At 48.0% G+C, this 18,425-nt stretch overlaps 1 long non-coding RNA gene across 1 annotated transcript; it reads right to left on the bottom strand.

Annotated features, from left to right (window-relative positions):
* Window positions 1–3,554: 3,554 nt before the first annotated feature.
* On the bottom strand, window positions 3,555–11,257 carry LOC147917698 (uncharacterized). The gene is made up of 3 exons (XR_015551754.1): window positions 9,902–11,257; window positions 5,778–5,959; window positions 3,555–4,131 (listed from the first exon to the last, which is right to left on the bottom strand). It is a non-coding gene; the product is annotated as an uncharacterized LOC147917698 (long non-coding RNA).
* Window positions 11,258–18,425: the final 7,168 nt, after the last annotated feature.

Below are 18,425 nucleotides of genomic sequence, written 5' to 3'. Positions count from 1 at the left end.
TTTTCAAAAGTTTATATGCATATATCCTTTGATATACTAATTCCTCTTTTCAGAAACTACCCTAAGGAAACATTCACACATGTTCATGTGTGTACAAAGCTATATGAACAAAGACGTGTACAAGGATACGTGAAGAAAAGCATGCAAGGAAACAGTGTGAATAACTAACCAGCATGTGCTGCGGAGCCCTTTAGCTGCTGGCTAAAGGGTTTCCCAACTCCGTCTTGTCACCTGTCCCTATCAAGGACAGGCCTAGACTTCCCACCTCCTCGTGTGAGTACCTTTACGATCATTATTATCCGTATGAGTATCTTAAGTCTCTTCTCCTCCCTCCAAGCAGCAGCATTTCCATTGGAGTGCCATTGGTATTCCTCGCGCAGCTCTGCATTTCTGGACAACTACCCTCAGGGCTTTTGCCCCTAGGCTCCCTTATCCCAGTCAATCAGGCAGGATCCCTGGCAAATCAGTTGTTCCTAAAACAGCTTCTATCTAACACATCACACCTTGGCTCACAGCCTTTAGAGATTCCCTATTTCTCACTATCTGAAGTCGCTTTCCAGGCTACACATCATCAGGCTCTTCCTCACCTCCCTAACTCTTATCCCAGCCCCCCTTCCCCTGTCCCCAAGACCAGCAACTGTCAGGGGAGCATGCAACTCATTGACAAACAGACCCACTTGTGAACAGCCTCCGCCCTTCCTCTCCCCACCCACCACCGAGACCCTGCTGCCCCCACCGACTGGGGAAAAGACCTGGAACATTTAGAGAATCTGAGGACCTGAAGTGGAGGAAGGGAAGACACCATGAAGAGCAGAAGTCCTTCTCTGGGTGGGGCTGACCTCTCTTTCCTGGGTGCCAGAAATGATCTTCATCCGCTCAGCCTGGTGTCAAATTGCATTTTCTTACTCTGTCTGACATTCCACCAGTTAGGAACTCATGTAGATGGATCACAAAAGCTCTTTTTAAATGCAGATACTTCCCAGAGGGTTAAGGTGCCTGAGAAGGAAATCGTTCCTTCACTCAGCTTTCCTTACTTCAGACACTCAGCTGCCTTCACCTGCACGTGGGAGCTGACGAGAGTGTGAGGGGAGATGGGCGAGGGTCAGTGTGTGGGGCCGGGAAGGCTTAGGGGACATGATAGGGTGCGGGTGGGATAATGTTAAGCCCCTGGGACAGAGGAAAGGAGCCCCAGAAAGAAAGAGGAGCACAGACAGGGAAGCAAAAAGATGTCAAAACTCGTTTTGCTTATATCAAAATTTCACCTTATGGGCTAAAAAAGGAATCCAGGAAAGGAAAAGGAAAATCTCTTCCTTTTCCTCTTTTCTTTCTTCTCTGCCCCCACCCCACGTCTTTCTTTTTTTCCAGCTTTATTGAGATATAATTGACATATAACTTTGTGTAAGTTTAAGGTGCACAATATGATGATTTGATACACGTATATATTGTGAAACGTTTACCAAAATAAGGTTAGTTAACGCATCCTTCACTTCACATAATTACCCTTTTGTTGTTGTTATGGTGAGAGTATTTAAGATCTACTCTCTCAGCAACTTTCAAGTATACAATTCAGTATTGTTAACTGCAGTCACCAATCGGTACATCAGATCCCCAGAACTTATTCATCTCATAACTGGGAGTTTGTACCCTTTGACCAACATCTCATTTGCCATCCTCCCATCCTGGGGCAACCACCAATCTACTCTCTGCTTCTGTGAGTTCAGCTTTTTAGATTCCACATACAAGTGATATCATATAGTATTTGTCTTTCTCTGTCTGATTTATTTCACTTAACATAATGTCCTCGAGGTCTGTCCATATTGTTGCAAATGGCAGGACTTCCTTCTTTTTATGTATAAATAATATCCCATTTTATATATATATATACCACATTTTCCTTATCCATTCGTCCATCAATGGACACGTAGGTTGTTTCCATGTCTTGGCTATTGTGAATAATGCTGCAGTGAACATACGAGTGCAGTATCTCTTTGAGACAGTGATTTCATTTCCTTTGGATATATATCCAGATGTAGGATTGCTGCATCATTTGGTGGTTCTATTTTTAATTTTTTGAGGAGCCTCCTTGCTGTTTTCCATAGTGGCTGCATCAGTTTACGTTCCCCCCAGCAGTGCACAAAGGTTCCCTTTTCTCCACATCTTCACCAACACTTGTCATCTCTTGTCTTCTTGATGATAGCCATCCTAACAGGCATGAGGGGGTATCTCACTGTGGTTTTGATTTGCATTTCCCTGATGATTAGTGATGCTGAGCACCTTTTCATGTGTCTGTTGGCCATCTGTGTGTCTTCTTTGGAAAAATGTCCATTCAGGTCCTTTGCCCATTTTTTAATCAGATTTTTGTTTTTTTGCTATTGAGTTGTAGGAGTTCCTTATAAATTTTGGAAATTAACCTCTTATCAGATAGATGATTTGCAAATATTTTTTCTCCTGTTCCATAGGTTGTCTTTTTATTTTGTTGATTGTTCCTTTTGCTGTGCAGAAGCTTTTTAGTTTGATGTAGTCCCACTTATTTATTTTTGCTTTTGTTACTTGTGCTTTTGGTGTCGTTTCCAAAAAATACTTGCCAAGACCAATGTAAAGGAGCTTTTTCCCTATGTTTTCTTCCAGGAGTTTTACAGTTTCAGGTCTTAGATTTAAGTCCTTAATCCATTCTGAGTTAATTTTTATGAGTCATGTAAAATACACCACATTAATAGAATGAAAGATGAAAATCATATGCTCATTTCAATAGATACAGAAAAAGCATTTGACAAAATTCAACACCCTTTCATGATAAAAACTCTCAATGAAGTGGGTATAGAAGCAACATACCTCAACATAAGAAAGGCCATATATGACAAGCCCACAGCTGACGTCATACTCAATGGTGAAAGGTTGAAAGCCCTTCTGCTAAGATCAGGAACAAGACAAAGATGCCCCTCTCACCACTCCTATTCAACACAGTACTGGAAGCCCTAGCTAGAGCAATCAGGCAAGAAAAAGAAATAAAAGGCATCCAAATAGAAAAGGAAGAAGGAAAATTGTTTGTTGACAACGTGATCTCGTATACAGAAAATCCTAAAGACTCCATCAAAAAACTGTTGGAACTAATAAACAAATTCAGTAAAGTTTCAGGATGCAAAATCAACATGCAAAAATCAGTTGCATTTCAATACACTAACAATGAACTTCTGAAAAAGAAATAAGGAAAACAATCCCATTTATAATAACATCAAAAACAATAAAATACTTAGCAATAAATTTAACCAAGGAAGTGAAGGGTCTATATATTGAACACTATAAGACACCGTTGAAAGAAATTGAAGAAGACACAAATAAATGGAAAGATATCTTGTGTTCATGGATCAGAAGAGTTAATATTGTTGAAATGTCCATATTTCCCAAAGCTATCTATAGATTCAATGCAATCCCTATCAAAATTCCAATGGCATTTCTGGAATCACAGAAATAGAACAAACAATTCTAAAATTCATATGGAACCACAAAAAATCCTGAATAAGCACAGCAATCTTGAGAAAGAACAAAGCTGGAGGCATCACACTTTCTGATTTCAAACTATATTGCAAAGCTATAGTAAGCAAAACAGTGTGGTATAGGCATAAAAACAGACACATAGACCAACGGAACAGAATTCAGAGCCCAGAAATAAATTCACACGTATATGGTATTTATTTTTAACAAGGGAGCCAAGAATCCTCAGTGGGGAGAACACAGTCTTTCCAATAAATGGTGTCGGGAAACTGGATATTCGTGCGCTGACGAGTAAAACTGGACCCCCCCGGCCTTCTGACTGGGCCTCCCTGGTGCCGGAGCAGTGCAGCACAGGACAGCTCCAGTGAGCGGGCCACGCCCTCGCCTGCCCTCTTCCTCACCCAGGTGGCAGCAGCACCAATGCAGTCGCACAGAACGCTCTTGAGACAAGCCAAGGAATTTTCCAACCCACGAATAAGTGCTCTTTTCCCAAGTGTGGGGGAGAAAAGTTATATGATGCTTCATGAAGTGGATCCTCAAGTTGAAAAAAAAAATTTTGTTTTTAACCACCATCTGTTTTTGCCCTTGCAGGTGCAAAAAGGGCCAGAGTCATTTGAATTCAGTTCTAAGGCTGCTTTTCTGGAAGGAAAACAGAAAAATAATCCAGTTAGAAATCCCAGTTTATTTCAGAAGAGGAATCTGAGGTTCAAAGAGTTGGAGTAACCTTCCACAGGCTGCACGGCTAGGAGGAGACAAAGCCTGGACTGGATCCCAAGCCTGTTTGGCTCTGGAGCCCATGGTCCAAGCACTGCTGAGCCCCATACTGATTCCAGAATCGCCCCGAGAACAGGAAACATGCTGAGGCTGATGTCACTGTCCTCCATTCCAGCCTCTGACCAGAAAAGCCAGATTTACCAGGAAGCTAAGAAACTCAGCTGCAGCACCCCCATCCCCAACCCCCAACAAACACACTTGCCCAGGCCCTTCCCAGGGCTCTGCAATCTGAATGTGTAAATTTGCATTCGCTTTCTTAAAGAGGATCCTTCAACTGTATGAGCTTCAGACCTCATCACACCTCAATCCATCTCTGCTGACCAGTAACCACTTAGAGGGAGCTGAATCTTAGGAGGAGGAACTCCAAAAACATCTCCCAAACCCCCTCTGTGTGACTCTCTTTGGGACAGGAGACAGGGGACAGAGGACCCAGGGCAGATGGACAGGCCCTTGGGGATTAAGGGACCTTCCCAGAGCTGCTCAGATGACTCCTGGTGCCTGAGCTTTGAGCATCTAGTTCAAAAACACATCCTAAATGGCATCCTTCCTTACATAACTGCAGTGAGAGCTTTCCCATCTTCATTTAGGACTTTCCATAGACTCAGAATCCCATCTGATAACCCATGCCCATTGATGACCTCCTCCCATCCAATCCATTCTCATGTGGGACCACAAACTTCAGAGGAGTCAACCAGGCCAAGGAAAGAGGGCCACGGTACTGGGGAGGGACATTACAGGAGGAGAGGAAGATGTGTCTAGAGATCTGGAGGTTGGAGATCACAGCATGTTGTGGACACTGGGACTAACTGGGTGTGACTGAAAGAAGCTTATTCTAAAAATAAGTTTGAAAAACTATTGGTTTGGAGAAACATTCAGAAATAGACTAGACAAGACATGATGATTGTGGAGAATGGATGAGGGAGGGGAGGTGGAAAGAATGACTTGGGTGGAAGGTGGTACCATCCACTGCGGTGGGAACTGCTGGAAGAGGGTCTAGTTTGGTGGGGTTGGAGGAGGGAGACGTGGAGTCAGTTTTGGAAGTTTTGACTCTGTGGGACCTTCAGTAGGTGTTGGGATGTACTGCCTGCTGGGCGAGGGGACCAGAGCAGCGAAAGGTGTGGAGTGACACTGTGGACGAGAGCCATAGGGCACCTCCCATGCTGGGGGACGTGTAGGGGGGAAGCCCCCTTCAAGGCCTCCTGAAGAACTCACACCGATGGCCCACGAGAGAAGTAGCTATCAGGCTCCGGCTCCCGGAAGGAGTCCCAGCCAACAGGGAAACTTCAGCAGCATCAGGTAAGCGAAAGGACATGAGCTCCCTCTGCCCTCCAAACCTGGAGAGCAGAAGTGGAGGGTGAGCAGAGGAGGAAGAGACGGAGGGAAAAGAGCAGAGCACGCCATTGCCACCTCCTGTTCCCTTCTCCTTCAGGCCAAGGGTAAGGCAGGAGGATGAGCAACCAGCTGGATATGAAATAGACGCTTCAATCTGGACGAGACTTTTTAATACTTACAGGGGACTGGGAAGTTTCTAGATCTTCCAAGATGACATCAAAGCACTGAGAAGAACCGCACAGTGCAGCTGGGATTTTTTTTTAAAGGCAGTTCCATGCCTGTACCCCTGAGTTCAGACTGTTCAATGAGCGAGTTATATCCTTACAGATGTTTATTGTGGACAATTTCAGAAAACACTTGTCTGCAGAAAGATGGAAATCAAAACAAAGCGTGATCCCACCACTGAAAGAAACGTACCATTGACATTTTTGTGAAAAACTTTCCAGTTTTTAACGTCGTTTTTTGATAACTTTATTTTAATGTAATTTCAAACTTGCAGCAAAGCTGCGAGAAGAGCACAAGGAGCTCCCGACCCCCTCACCTAGAGCCGCCCGTTGTCCAGTGTGTCCCGCTCGCTGTCTTCTTCTCCCTTTATTCTCTCTCTCTCTCTCCCCATGTATATATATAATTATTTTATAATGTTAAATATATTTTATATTTTATGATATATTAAATGTTACTGTGAATATTAAAATCATAAATTTTAACATACTCAGATATTACAGACAGATATTTATTTTCTGAACCACTTGAGATTAAGTTGGAGACATCATGCCCCTTTGTCCCTAAATAATTCAAAGTCTATTCCCTAAGGATAATGTAGGTCTCTTACATAACCACAGGTTGTTGTTAGTGCCATCGAGTGAATTCCCACTCCTAGAGACACTGTGGACAGCAGAGGGAACACTGCCCGGTCCTTTTTGTGCCCTCCTTTCATCTTCCGGCACTATATCTATCAGACAATGCTCCGCTGCCATTCACAGGGTTTTCACGGCCAGTTTTTTCAGAAGCAGGTGGCCAGGTCCTTCCTCCTAGTCCATCCCCCGTCTAGTCTGGAAGCTCCGCTGAAACCTGCCCACCATGGGTGACCCTGCTGGTGTTTGAAATCCCGGTGGCATAGCTTTCAGTGTCACACATAACCACAGTACCAGGATCAAAATCAGGAAATTTAGCATTGACACTATTATCTAATCCACAATCTTTATTCGGATGACATCAATTGTCCTAGTAATGTGCTTTAGAGCAATTTTTTTCCCTGGCTCAGCAGCCAATCCAGAACGCCACATCGCACTTTATCTTCATGTCTCTTTAGTCCCCCTTACTCTGTAAGAGGTTCTCGGTCTTTCTCTTCCACGACCTGGGCATTTTCACAGATTGCAGGTTAGTCAGTTTATAGGATGTCCCTCAGTGGGGAGTCATCTGATGTTTCCTCATCATTCCATTCCAGTTATGCACTTTGTGGACAAATACCCCGGCAGTGATGTGCATTCTCAGTGCATCCTGTCAGGATGCCCACGAAGTGGGTTATCTCGCTGTCGGTGATGCTGGCATCCACCACCTGGGGAAGGTCAGCTATTGTGAAAACTGGGATCCCACTGGGCGTGCTGCTTATAAACTGCCGTTTCACTTGGCAATCTATTGTAAATGTTTGGTGTGTTTTAAATATTCTTATACAGCATCACTTTAACAGATGCATAGTTTTCCATTGTATGCACATCATATTTACTTATTATAACTCCTGCTGTTTTGTCAAATTACCACATTTTGCCTGCAGGAAAGTGCCCATTTCACCATCTGCCTCCTCACATCCTCCCCAACATAGGGTTTTGTCATTTTCCAAGATTTTTTGTTGCTTTAATTTGTAATCCTTTAGTTAGAAAATTTGATTTTTTTCATATATTTTGGACAATTTATGTAACTTCTTATCTTTAGTTTCCTATTCAAATCCTCTGCTAGTTTTTCTGTTGAGTTTGCATGGACTGTTATAATATATAGTTCTCATTGTTACTATTGTATGAACCATTTGTAAATTCAGTTTTGAGATCTTTCCTGCTTTTTTCCTTTGTGTGTGTGTTTGTTTAATTTCCAAATTGCATTTCCTTTACTTGATTTGTAACTAGAGTACATTTGTACTTGTATTTGTGAATTTTTTTCACACACTTGTAAATGTAGTTGTAAATAATTGCTCTACTTGTAATTAAATTTTGGTGTTATGTCTCTGGTTAAAGAGGGCGACCTGGAAGCAGTACAGTTCAGGGGTGAAGAGGACAGGCTTTGGGGTTAGGCCGACCTGGAGTTGAGTGCTGGCTCCCTGGGTGCCTTTGGGTGGGTCAACCTCACGGGGCCTCGATTTTCTCATCTATAAAATAGGAGATCATTATAGGGTCGTGGTGGAGACTAAATGAGACACTGTGTGTACAGCGCCAGCTATTTGGCTCTCGGGACACGTAGGTCATCAAGCTTGTTTTGTTATTGTAACTCAGTCTCCTGAGGACCACATGCAATGAGACTGATTCGCAAGGACGAGTATAAAAGAGGCTGGAATAGCACACACGGTGTCCAAAGTGACTGCGAGGAAGAGAAGCAGAGCTTTTAGAGACGCTCAAGAGAGGCCGGGCGGGAGGCTGCTCTAATGCTCCTCCAGGCGCCAGGCACAGGACCAATGCTGCGCTCCTCGCCCTCCTAACTCTTCTGCACAGGAAGGTGGGGTGGCTGAGTGAATAAGCGGGTGTCATTTTGATGGTTCACTTCTCTATGCTGCACAGGCATCTTTCCCTTGGTGACATTCAACAGCTCCTTAAGGTCCCTAGATGTATATCTGCAGGCTGCTGGCTCAGAGTTTCAACCTCAGTCAAAGAGGACTTCTGACTCTCTAACTAAGTGAAGAACGAACCCAGAAAACACTGAGCCCAGTGCTCAGCACACAGTAGTGCTCGTCCCCCAGCCCCCCACCCTCACCCCATTCCTCACGGACAGTGAATGATCTGAAAGGAGCAGGAGCCAGCAACCCAGTCCCAGCTGTGGTCCTGCTGATTACCCTCTGGATGATACTGGGCAAGTTGGATGCTCTTGGAACTTCTCTTTTCTCCTCTACACAGTCACGTTTGGGGGGACAACTTACACTCAAAGGACCCTTCCAACTCTAACATTCTATAATTTTATCATATAGGATTTCGCTTAACTGTTTATCCAGGAAAGCTCACACTCTTGAGATATTTGTACACATATGGGAAACAAAACATGAGGCAGGAGACGCAAACTGCCCAGAGAAGGAATGCCCAAGGGCATTCCGAAGGGCCTCCAACCTTTTACCTCTGGTCATCTGACCTGCTTTCCAGGCGCTCGCTCCTGGCTAAGTGCCCTGTAGAAGCTCCAATCTGCCCACGCCCCCTGGAAGCCAGGCTTCTGATGGGCTCTACCAGCTACCTTCTCGACAGACCCCAACTACGCAGATACTGGTGAGAAGGGCTGAATTCTTTCCAGCCTCATGATGGAAATTTAAAGAAAATCATGTGAGATTTTCATGGATAACTGCACATTCACCACCACAAATGGCACCAGCATGAAGACAAATACGAAACATTTTAGAACTTGGGAAAACGGCCCGGGAGTGACACAATAAGAATGGGAGGCATTTGGCCGATACACGGCTGTTCTGTGGTCCAGCAGAGGAAAAAAATGAAGTTTCTAATTAGCCAGCCACAATCCTGTATTTTGATGTAAAAGAGAGGAAATAGCTGAGCTCCCTTCTAGTCACAGACGTACCAAGGAGCCAAGAGGAAAGCCTTCAGCTCAGACCATGCCGTGCCCACAGCCGGCCAGTGGCCCAGGCTGCCCCAGCAATGCTCCTCAGATGAACCCTCCAGAAGCCAACAGCGGCCCCACTTCATCCCCTGCCCGTTTTGCAGGGGCATCAGCAGCAATTTCCTCCTCAAACTTCTTCACCCTCTTTGGTGTCCTTTCTCACACAAATCTGTGGGGGGGGGGGGAGGAACTGAGGTCAGGGAGATCAAGTAATGACCCTTGTTTACTCAGAAATAAAATTACAGGTCATCCACATGGGGGCATTTCTGATCTGGTCCCCCATTTCTCCTCCTCTCTGTGGTTTCTGAACCTCGGACACACCGTTTATCTCCTCTGCAGGTCACCTGTGGCCACGAGGTCCACCAAGATCCCCTCTACTATTGGGCTGCAACAGTAGCAGAGTCAAGCTTCAACCCGAAGATCTTTAGGGCACAGCTAATATCCCCCCTCAAGAATCTGTCAGAAGCCTCAGCACAGTCTGGCACGAAAGGATGCTTACTTCCGAAGAACGGCATTTCTGCTTGGGAAACGCTTCACTGTGCCTCAGTTTCCCTCAGGTGCTGCAGGTGCTGGAGGCTGAGGACTTCTGCACTGCCCAGAGGGCAATCTTTATGGGACTTCCTGTCGCAGAGGGTAGGAGCACCCAGGGCAGCTCGCAGGAACACACGCCCCTGGGCCAGCCTGTCCGGTGTCACTGGTCACTCGGTTTATTCTCAGGATGTAGAGGCAGGAGAGGGAAACAGACTGCAGGGCACGGGTGAAGAGAGAAGGCGAAGACGTTCAGCAAGGAGGAAGGAGGGACCCTCTGGTGCTGACCTTGACGTACCATTGGTTTGATTTTTCTCCTAGCTCAACAACAACAAATCACAAACAATCGGTTTATCAGAAAACATAAAAAGAAAAACATTAACACGTGTGGTTGTGATATTCCCCCGCCCTCCGCCTCACGGGGCACACTGGCTCTCCGGCCGCGGCGGGTTGCCCTCGCCCTCCTGTCCTGCGGGGGGGCGTCCCGGGTCGGCCCCCTCGGCTCCTGAGCCTCTCTTCCCACAGGACGCAGTTACGTGTTGAAGAGGCTAAACAACCGCAAGAGGGCAAACCGATTTACTTAATTGATTTGCACAAGGGTAGGAAAAGTGCTTTCAGGGAAAAAGAAGAGATGGACAGAGGGGGAGGAGGGGTGAGGGAGTCACTGGCAACCAGCGTCGGATTCAGGGACGGCTTTCCTTAGGTGCTGAGGTGAGGAGTTGAGAGAGAAACAGAGGTACCTCGGGGAAGCTTTGGGATATGAGAGCTGTAAAGAGCAAAGGGAAAGGGACGGAGGATTTGTGAGTTGTGAGGTTCTCCTCTGACAATCTTTGAGGGACCCCAGTAAGATCTGGAAAGAGATTTGGAAACTCCATCCCTGCCCCAATGGTGCTCCTGTTTATTCTTCAAGACTCTCATCAAAGCTACCTCCAGAAGTCTTTAAAATGACCTTCTAGTGACCTCCCCTGTCTCTGAATTCCTAGAAGGTAAGTCTATCTCAGTCCCCAGAGTCCAGTAATCTCTTTGAAGTGACCCCTTATTTTGTGCCATTGGACTGAGGTGGAGTGGCTGAAGGAGGCTGTCTTAGTCCATTCAGACTGCTGTAACAGAATACCGTAGACTGGGTGGCTTATAAACAACAGGAATTCCTCACCATTCCGGAGGCTGGAAGTCCAAGATCAAGGTGCCAGCAGATTTGGTGAGGGCTAGCTTCCTGGTTGATAGACAGCCATCTTTTCTCTGTGTCCTCACACAGCAGGAGGGGCAAGAGAGCTCTCTGGGGTCTCTCTTAAAAGGCACTAATTCCATTTATGAAGGCTCCATCCTCATGACCTAATCACCTCCCAAAGGCCCCACCTCCTCACCATCATATTGGAGGTTAGGTGTCAACATACGAATTGTCGGGGGGGGGGGGGGGGGGGGGGAGGCACAAACGTTCAGTCTATAGCACACACCTTGCTTCCCTACATATTCTGGGTGAACAAGTCATGCCAGGGGACTTGAGCCTCCAGTAAGTTTCCCCTCTGTGCTTTGGAACCATAGACTGTTAGGGAGGAAGGAACAATAACAACGTGGTAATAATAACGGGCACTTACGATGTGCTGGGCACTGGGCTAAAGCCTTTACTTACCTCATCTCATTTAGTCTTAGGAAAGCCCCTGAGGCAAGGATATTAACTCCATTCTACAGATGAGGAAATGAGGGCTCAGAGAGGTTGAGTGAGTTGTCCAAGTTCATCCAGCTTGTGAGTGGCGACATCAGGATTCAAATGCTGACCTCTCTGACTCCAGTGTCCAATCCCTGAATCACTTTGACCTAACACACTCGCCGCGTATCCATTTCTTTGTGTGACAGATGAGCAGGCCCACGTTTACCGCGATGAAATCGGCGATTAAACCACAAGGTTACACCACCCGTGGTTGGTGGAGCGCGGAGTTGAGCCCCTGCCTCCGGTCTTCCTATTGGCTGCTTTATCACCGCATTTCCCCCACCTTCCAGCCCCTCCCTGAGAGGCGGCCTAAGGCTTGAGAGCTTTGATTGGTTGCCAGGGAAGGGGGCGGGGCTGTGGAGCAGGACACCGCCCACCTGGAAGAGCTGGGGGCGCAGGGCGCGGTGGCGTTCCAAGGGTGTGCCTGGAGGGGATGCGGGCACGCCCGACCTGTCTTGGTTTGTCCCGGGCTTTCCCAGTTTTAGCTCTAGAAGTCCTGCCTCCCGGGAACTCCTCAGTCCTGGGCAAACCAGTACCATTGGTCACCTACCCGGGCTGAGCTGACAGCAGCTTCCTAGACTTGGGGCCGGGACTGAGGATGAGGCTTCAGATATCCGAGGAGGCTTTGGAGCCCCAAGACCTGCCCCCATCCTGACTTGGGACCACCCAGTGCAAAACCGTGAGGCGGCCCAGGGCCTGACTCTGCAGGCCTACATCAGCCTGGAGGGGTCAGCCGTCCAGGTCAGACCACAGGGCCAAGGATCTTCAGGGCTGGAGGGCATATCCTGATGTCCTGAAACCTCTCCTGGGCCCCTGCAGCACATGAAGGGCAGAGTTGAACTGGGTCACCTGAGCTAAATTCTCCACTTCTCCTAACACAGCACGTGGGTCTTAATTTCATCATGTTTGGTAAGGCAGTGATTCTAAGGGAATTTGTTAGAAATGCAGATCCCCTGGCCCCACCCGAGATCACTGAATCAGAAACTCTGGGGTGGGGCCCACAACTGTGTTTTAACAAGTCTTGCAGGTAATTCTGATGCACAGTCAAGTTTAAGAATCACTGTTTCTAGGGCATGGATTTTCCAAACACTGAACTCCTTGAAGGCAGTACTATGACCTTTCACTCTTCTTTCCAGGTCAGCAGGGGACTGGGCAGTGGCAGTAATGGGCTATGGCCCTGGTGCCCAGAGCATCCAGAGGGAGGGGCCCAGCTGGAGGGAGTGGGGTAGGGGGCTCATTCTTCAAAAGGGACATCTATTTAATATTGCCCTTTATGATAAAGTGGAGAGTATTAGGACAACACTGAGACGATGTTCGGGGACCTGGCTGAAACTACATGGAGAGGTGGGTGGAGAAAGCAGGCAGAGAGTGGGGCCTGTTTTAAGTGATCGCATCCCACCACACCAGCCTCCCCCGCCTGGTTCACTCCCTTTATTCGAGTTCCAGAAGCACCATCTTCAGGAATTGTGTCCCCTGAACAAATTGACCACCGGAGAAAATTCCTGGAATCAGTTTACCCAAACAGATCAATATTTAATTTCTAATGAGCAATTTTCAATTAGATCCTCAGTTTGACTGCTGTCTGCTTATTCACCTGTAACCACTACAGGCCTTTTGCTCCAGGCAGCGGCTGAGAGCAGCTGATTTTACAGCCAATGATAACTGGGGCTCAGTTCCACTCCCAAGACCAAAACAGAGGCCTTAGGGCAGTGGTTCCTAACTGGGGCGATTTTACCCCAGGGCACATCTGACAATGTCTGGAAGCATTTTTGCTTGGCACAACTGAAGGATCTACTGGCGTCTAGCGGGGAGAGACTGGGGTACTGCTTAACATCCTATAATACACAGGACAGACAGCCCACCACAAAGAGTTACCTGGCCCGAAATTCCATTGTGCTGAGGTTGAGAGACTCTGCCTTAGGGTCTCCTCTCCTGGGCAATCAGTCACCTCCCTGATGGTCTCTCTGCCTCCCGTCTCACTCTGAAAAGCATCTTTGCTCAGGCTACACCTGTGTACATGCACACACACATACAGACACAGGCCCCTTCCCAGCACCCGTCACCCACAGTGCAAACTCTGGCAGCTGCCGCAGGCTTTGCATACGTGGGCCCGTTGCCCGTCCACTTCTGCTTCTCCACCTCATTCCAGTCTCTGGCCTGCAACCCCTGTTCCAGTGACTCTCAAACTTGACTCTGCATCAGAATCTCCTGGAGGACTCGCTAAAACACAGGTTCCTGGGCTCGGTCCCCAGAGTTCTGGACTCAGTAGGTCTGGGGCTGCAGACTTTGCATTTCTTTTGGGGGCTGCTGCTGCTGCTGCTGGTCTGGGGACCGTACTTTGAGAACCACTATCCTACACCAACTTCTCTTCACCTCTGATCCGGTCCCCAAGCTGCTGCTTCTTTCCGGGATGCCCTTGTTCTCTGTCCTTCTACACACCCGAGTTCTACCCTCAAGGTCCGGCTCAAATGCCACCTTCTCCACCAAGGTGTCTCTGACACCCGCGTGGAAGCACTGTCTTGGCTGCTGCCCCCTAGCAGCACTGGGCCCGTCTCCGTGGCCGCTTGTTTCTTCTTTCATTGACAGTTACTGAAATACATGCTTACCAGACAGGCACACCCAAGAGGAGAAGAAAGTTAATCCAAGGGACTGTTTACAAAGACACGGGCAGGATTAAGGGAAACTGACAAGGATAGTGGAGCACCTCAGAGCTAGCAGTTGCTGGAAGCCGTGACTCTTCCTAGGGGCAAGGCAGGCAGTGGTTACTGGAATCAGGAGAGGGTCGCCTGGCAGGAGCTGTGGCCTTGGGCAGAGGAACAGAGACACTGCCAGAGGGCGGCCTGGCTGGGAGAGAGCTGGGAGAATAAACACGCTGGCGTCTCTCTCCTGCGCCCTCTGATGTCCCACCGGCTGTACCTACCAAGAGAACAGAGGGCAACGGGACGTGTGGATGCAGCCAAGAGGTCAGCCTCCCAGGGCTGGGAGCAGGTGGAGAAGGTGGACTTAGTGGGGCAGACAGGGGCCCTCCAGCTCACGGCTTCTCTCCCTGCTGGGAGATCCCAGAGCATAGAATCTATGTCAGAATCGCCCCCTGGATCCAGGACAAGGCCAGGCCTCGCAAAATAGGGAAGGTTATTAATATTTGGTGAATGAACCTTTCGTCATTAGCTGGTGAGCAGGTCTGGCGATTAATTTTTAGACATTTTATGGACTTGGACCACTTGAAGAAGTTTCTCAGAATACTCTAAGAATGTTCATAGCTCCACAGGAAAACCTGCCAGCTGGGGCTCCCATGACAGCGCTGGGAAACCAGCTCATCGTATTTCCCAGCACCATCCACCAATTTCTCACTTATATGTCACTTTATCTTTCAAAGCAAAGAATATAAAGGAGGGATTATCAGACGTGTGGAGGGATGACGATTTTCTCAGGTTTCAAGTAGTCAAAGTAAACAGAAAGAAATGGAATCAATAACAGTGATACCAATCTTTTATAGGTGAAATATAACCAAACTAAAATGAAAGGGAGAAAATTGACTGCAAAACACATTTGCATTACAAGTGATCATGGATTCAAATTTATGTAATTCTTGTAAATACTTAAGGGAAACAACAAGAGCTTAAGAGAGAAGTGGCTTCTACTCTAGCACTGCTGGCTCCATTTATTGATCACCTACTGTGTGCTGGGGACTGTGCTAAGTGCTTTATGTATGTTATCTCATTTCATCCTCACAACTAGCATTGGAGCTACGAACCATTATGATCTGCATTTTTACAGATGTCAAACTGAAGTACTGAGAGTAAATTTCCCTGGTTCTCATAGGTAATAAAAGGCGGAGTTGGAACTTAAATCCAGATTTGCCTAATTAAATCCAATTCTCACTAGAAAATAAAGTCGAAACATTAATCACCATAAAAATTCAGTTCAATGACTCTGAGCACCATTTTACACCTACTAAATTGGTTAAACACTTTTTAAAAATTATTATTATTTAGTTCCATTGCTGATGAGGCATTGGTAAAAAGGTGCACTCACATAGCTGGGGCCACGATTGGTGAAAATAGTCTTTGGGGAAAACAACACAGCAGAGCCTGTCAGAAACTATACCTACATTCGCAGCGTCCCTTCTGTGATCAGGAGGCTGGCTCACTGTCTGGGAACCAGGATTCCGCACGAGGGGCCAGGTCATGATGTCAGGGCATTGGCTGTGCACTCTTGGGCCAGGAGGAAGATGGTGTCATCATATATGGGACCAACTGTGCTTCCTACACATGACCCAGCAGCTTCCAGCAGCTTCCTCCAAAGGACAGGGGTGGGGCTGGGGGGCGGCGCTGGTCAGCCAACTGGGTTGGATCAGGGACAGGATATGGTCCTACTGAAGCTCTGGGATGGTATGACTCAGGGACTAGGACCCAGACAGTTGGGCACAGCTGTGTTCAGAGCTGTGCTCTTCCCAGAAGACTCTGTGTTTGTTCCCAAGCCAGGCTCTCACTGACCTGGCCATGGCTGGTCCCAGAGGTGACAGGTGTGGATTTCCGGATGCTGAGCAGGTGGAGAGAGGTGGCGAGTGGAGGAGCGGGCATAACATCCCTTCCTGAGCTGGAGGAGAGTGTTCTCCCTGCTGCCCCTGCTGGGAACTCTGGGAACTACAAAGGGCTTTCTGCCTTCCCCGTCTGGATTTCTGGAAGCGAAGCAGGAGTGGAGGATTCTGCTCCCTCCCTGTCATCTCTGCCTGCCGCTCCCTCTGTACTTGAGTGGGAGCAGCGCGCTGTGGTCCTGTGTTTGAATCCCCGCTCTGCCGCGCACACGCTGTTCTGTCTCAGACAAGCTACAAACTCTTGTTCCCTGCTCTGTGGACACTAGTGCCCGCCTCACAACCCTGTCAGGAAACGACATATGCAAAGTGTTTACTAAGGGCCTGGCACATAACAGGGACTCAACAAATATTCGTTTCTCCCCCTTTCCTTATTTTTAGCCTTCCAATAAATTAGAGGGGAAACACCTCTGTATGGTCTTCATTTTGTACCGTAAGGCCCACGTCACTTGGGGCTTTATTCTCCTTCATGGTTTTCCTCCCCTGTTTCCAGCTCAAGAAGCCGGCAGGCCGGCGGGGCAGTATGGCAGGGCTCCACCAGAGGGGAGCAGAGAGCCGGGATCGGGGCTCAGCTGGACCGGATCTGCACAGGGGGACTCAAGAGCAGGGAGGAGACCTGGGTGGCACCAGAGGCTCTGGGAGACCCTTCCAGGTTCTGTCACTAGAGGCTGAAGGTTGAGGGGATATGAGCTGGTGTCACCAAACTGAAGACCCTAGAGGCCGAGAGACCTAGGTGAGGATGAGCCCAGCGTGGCTCTTAGCTTGAAGAGGAAGCAGTTCTGCAGAGTCCAACAGAAACCTTCTCAGACAGGGAAATAGTTATAATAATAATAGCTGCTATTCATTGAATGTGCTGATGTAGTAAGGATATTATTTGGAGGATCTTAAACCAATATATTTTTATCTGCGGTAATGTCTTGTGCCAAACCCGTAGAGTCAGGCCCTAGAGTCTGTTCTGGAATGTAGAGAAATGCTCCCAGTAGTCATGGGGTTTAGGACCTAGGGAGGGAGGAGGGCGTTGTGTACAAGGAGACTCTTCCAGACGAGAGGAGGAAATGGAACTCCCGCTATTTCCTCTTGATAGGCTGTGGAAGGAAGAGACAGGGGAGGAGAAGCAATGGGTCAGACACACGTGTCATGGCTTCCCCTCCAGCCCAAATCCCCGGATGTGCTGGGGTGGATGCCACGTTGGGTTGAGGGAACAGTGGAGGAGGCTAGTGCCCTGCATCCGAGTCAGGACCCTGGGAAGAGACTTCCTTGCAAGGAGCCCTTCACCTTTACAGGGAGCAGCCACACAGAGTGACAATGGAGACCCAGTGGGGTACGGCAGAGAGAAGGCCTGAGTCAGAGCTCCACAGCCCTCCCTTGGCCTGGAGGGGACCAGAAGAGCCAGTGGAGGAGAAGCCATGGGTTGAGACCCAGGGACCTGCCACGGTAAGGGGTGAGGTGACAGCACCACAAAGGCCAGATCACACCATTTAGTAGAGGTCAGATGGAGGGTGTGTCTGAGACTCGGAAGGCTGTGAGCACCACGCAGAGCGGGGCCAGGGCCAAGTCAGTAAGGGAGAGCAACTGGGCCCCAACCAAAACAAGAAAACAAACTTCAGGCTACTCTCCATATCCTGGGAGACAAAAGCCAAAGTAGCCCACAGAGCAGGGATGTCTGCCTCTCCTTCTACCTTCCTCTCCAGTTCCAGCCACTCCCACACTCCCTTCACAGCAGCCACATTGGCCATCCTCAGGCCCTCAGGACTGCCATGCTTCCTCCAGCCACAGGGCCTTTGCACATCCCTTGTCACCTCCTCTCAAATTCAGCTCCCTAGATCTTCCTGGCTTGGTCATTTCTCTCTCTCCCATACTTCTTTTATAACACTTGTCATTTTATTTGGTTGTAATTTTACATTCATCTTTGTGGTTCTTTGATTAACACCTTCCGCATTCCCCCACCCCCCGCCCAAGATTATAAGCTCCACGGGGCAGAGACTGTGTCTGTTTTCACTCATCGTGTGTGCCCAGAAACCGGCAGACACTGGCAAATTATAGACCCTTGATCAGTATTTGAATGACTGGATAAACGGACAACTAAATAAATGAGTGAATGAATGGTCTGTCACAGTCTCTCTGTGTGGCAACAACTTCTTTTCCATTTTCAGAAGAAGCAACTGAGGCAAGAAGTGAGCTGCGTCCAGCACA

The sequence above is a fragment of the Ceratotherium simum genome, chromosome 3 (genome assembly GCF_057802395.1).
Source record: "Ceratotherium simum simum isolate JZ-2026a chromosome 3, ASM5780239v1, whole genome shotgun sequence".
Classification (NCBI taxonomy): Eukaryota; Metazoa; Chordata; class Mammalia; order Perissodactyla; family Rhinocerotidae; genus Ceratotherium; species Ceratotherium simum.
Note: the sequence above shows the minus strand (reverse complement) of the source record. Positions and strands in the feature narration are given on the sequence as shown.